The sequence below is a fragment of the Orycteropus afer genome, unplaced genomic scaffold (genome assembly GCF_000298275.1).
Source record: "Orycteropus afer afer isolate SDZICR_OR568_19922 unplaced genomic scaffold, OryAfe1.0 scaffold01116, whole genome shotgun sequence".
Lineage (NCBI taxonomy): Eukaryota > Metazoa > Chordata > Mammalia > Tubulidentata > Orycteropodidae > Orycteropus > Orycteropus afer.
Genome location: NW_006922703.1, coordinates 238,896 through 242,571, shown reverse-complemented (window position 1 = coordinate 242,571; position 3,676 = coordinate 238,896).

The window sequence follows — 3,676 nt, the reverse complement described above, 5'->3', positions numbered from 1 at the left end:
TTAAAGATCCCAGTCGCTACTTGCCAAAGTAGGAGGTGGAACAATGGCAAACTCTTCTTTATCTTTTTACAGTCATGGTCTCATGCAGTATTTGTCCTTCTGCAATTGACTTACTTCACTCAGCGTAATGGATAAGCCACATTGTGACATGATTCATGTATCCTTCATTGTTCTTTAATGTAGCATAGTATTCCATTGTGTGCATGTACCATAATTTGGTTATACATTCATCTGTTGGTGGGCATTTAGGTTGTTTCCATCTCTGCTATAGTGAATTATGCTGCAATGAACATAGGGGTGTATATGTCTATTCGTGTGCTGCCTCTCACCTCTTTAGGATATATTTCTAGAAATGGAATTGCTGGGTTAAACGGTATTTCTATTTTCAGTTTTTTAAGGAAACGCCATACTGTTTGCCACATGGTTGTACTGTTTTACAATCCCACCAGCAGTGCACAAGAGTTCCAATCTACACAACCTCACCAGCATTTGTTATTTTCTGTACTGTTGACCTTTGCTATTATTGCTGGGGTGAGATGATATTTCATCATTCTTTTGATTTGCATCTCTCTAATGACTAAAGATTGTGAGCAATTCATTCTGTGTTTTTTGCCTGCCAGCATATCATTTTAGTGAAGTGTCTGTTCAAGTCTTTTGCCCATTTTTGAATTGGGTTTTTGTCTTTTTGGTGTTGAGGTATGCAAGATTTTGGAGATTTTGGAGATAAGTCCTTTGTCAGATATATTATAGGCAAATATTTTCTCCCAATCTGTAGATAATCTTTTTACCCTTTTGATGAAGTCTTTTGATGTGCATAAGAATTTAATTTTTAGAAGGTCCCAATTATCTAGCTTCTCTTCTACCTCCTGTGCATTCTGTGTTATGTTTCATAGTTTATTATACCATAAATTAGGGCTCCTAGATTTGCCCATATTTTATCTTTGATGAATTTTATAGTTTTGGATTTTACACTTAAGTCTTTGATCCAGCTTGAGTTTATTTTTGTGCACTGGTAGCATAGTGCACAAAAACCTAAGGCATTTGACTGCTAACCAGAAGGCTGGTGGTTCAAATCCACCAGCCACTCCTCAGAAGGAAAATGGGGAAATCTACTTCTGTAGTGATACTGCCTTGGAAACCCAAGGAGGGGTCATTATGAGTCGAGTCTGACTCAACGGCACATAACAACAACAACATGGGGTGAGATATGGGTCTTATTTCATTTATCTGCTAGTGGATATCCAGTTTTGCTAGCACTATTTATTGAAGAGGTGTCTCTTCCTCATTTAATGGGGTTTGGACTTTTGTCAAAGATCAGCTTCCCATAGATGAATGGGTCTATTTCTGGACTTTCAATTATGTTCCATTGATCTATCTGTCTAACATTGTACCAGTACCACACTGTTTTGACTACTGTGCCTGTATAGTAGGTTTTAAGATCTGGGACTGTGAGACCTCACACTTTGTTCTTCTTCTTCAGAAGAGCTCTGCTTATTCGAGGTCTCTTTCCTTTCCATATGAAGTTAGTAATTGGTTTTTCTATGTCCTTAAAAAATTTTGTTGGTATCTGGATCAGGATTGCATTAAATGTGTACATTGCTTTAGGTAGTATTGACATTTTCACAATATTCAGTCTACCTATCCAGGAACAAAGCAGGTTCTTCCATTTATATAGAGCCCTTGTTGTCTCTTGTAATAGTGTTTTATAGTTTTCTTGTATAGGTCTTTTGTGTCTCTGGTGAGGTTTATTCCTAGATATTTTATCTTTTTAGTAGCTATTGTAAATGGTATTGTTTCCCTTATTTCTTTATCAGAGGTCTCTTTGTTGGTGTAGAGGAATCCAAATGATTTTTGTATGTTGACCTTGTATCCTGCCACTTTGCTGAACCTCTCTATTAGTTCCAGTATTCTTTTTATTGATTCCCTTAGTTCTCTATGTACAGGATCATATCATCCACAAATAGAGATATTTTTACTTCCTCTTTGCCAATTTGTATGCCTTTTTTTCTCTTTCTTGCCTTATTGCCCTGGCCAGGACTTCCAATACAATGTTAAATATAAGTGATGATAGAAGGCATCCCTGTCTGGTTCCGAACCATTCATAAGGGAAATGTCTTGAATCTTTCTCCATTAATACTGGTGTTGGCCTTTGGCTTTGTATATATGCCTTTTATTATGCTGAGGAATTTCCCTTCTATCCCTATTTTGCTGAGAGTTCTGAACAAGAATAGATGCTGGATTTTATCAAATGCCTTTTCTGCATCTATTGATGTAATCATATGGTTATTTTCTTTTGTTTTTGTGGTGGATTACATTCATTGTTTTTCTGATGTTGAACCATCCTTGCATACTTGGTATGGATCCCACTTGATCAGTATGTATTACTTTTTTTGATATGTTGTTGGACTCTGTTGGCTAGGATTTTGTTAAAGATTTTTTGCATCTATGTTTATGAGGGATATTGATCTGTAGTTTTCCTTTTTAGTGGTGTTTTTCCCTGGTTTTTATATTAGTGCTATTCGTGCTTCATAAAATGAGTTTGGAATCATTCCAACTTTTTCTATGTTCTGGAATAGCTTGAGTAGTATAGATGTCAACTCTTCTCTGAATATTTGGTAAAATTCTCCAGTGAAGCTATGAAGGCCAAGACTTTGATTTGTGGGGAGTTTTTTTTAATGACCTCTTAAATTTCTTCTTTTGTTATAGGTCTGTTCAAGTATTCTATCTCTGAGTGGGATAGTTTAGGTAGGTCTTGTGATTCTAGAAACTTGTCCATCTCTTTTAGGTTCTCAAATCTGATGAAGTACAGTTTTTCATAATGTTCTGTTAGTATCTTTTTCATTTCTGTTGGCTCTGTTGTGATGACACCCTTTTTGTTTACTATTCTTGTAATTTGCATCTTCTTTCTTTTTTTGATAGATTTTCCAGTGGTTTGTGAATTTTATTAATTTTTTTGAAGAACCAGCTTTTTGTTTTGTTGGTTTTCCTTATTGATTTTTCGTTTTCTGTTTCATTTATTTCTACTCTGATCTTTATTATTTCCTTACTTCTAGATACTGTAGGATTCTTTTGTTGTTCTTTTTCTAGTTGTTGGAGTTGTTGAGTTAAATAATTGATTTTGTTTCTTTTCTCTTTTTTGATTTGTGCATTTATTGCTATAAACTGATTTCTGAGTACTGGTTTTGCTGTGTCCCACAGGTTTTTGTATGATGTATCTTCATTTTTGCTTGTCTCTAGGAATTTTTTCATTTCACTTTTTATTTCTTCTATTACCCAGTCTTTTTTGAGCAGTGAATTGTTCAACTTCCACATGTTTGATGTTTTCTCCTTGATTTCCCTATTATTAGTTTCTAATTTTATAGCATTGCGGTCCAAGAAGAGACTTTGTAGTATTTCAATGTTTTTGCATTTATTGAGACTTGTTTTATGTTGTAACATAAGATCCATTCCAGAGAAGGACTTTTGTGCATTGGTGAAGAATGTGAATTGTGCTTCTGTTGGGTGGAATGCTCTGTATATATCTATGAGGTCAAGTTGATTGTGTTGTTGAATTCTCCTGTATCTTTGTTGAGTTTTTTCCCAGTTGATCTGTCCCTCCTTGAAAGTGGTATGTTAAACTCAGGAAATGATCAAATCTGGAGATTTTGGATAGAGTGGGAAGAAAAACATGGAGCAA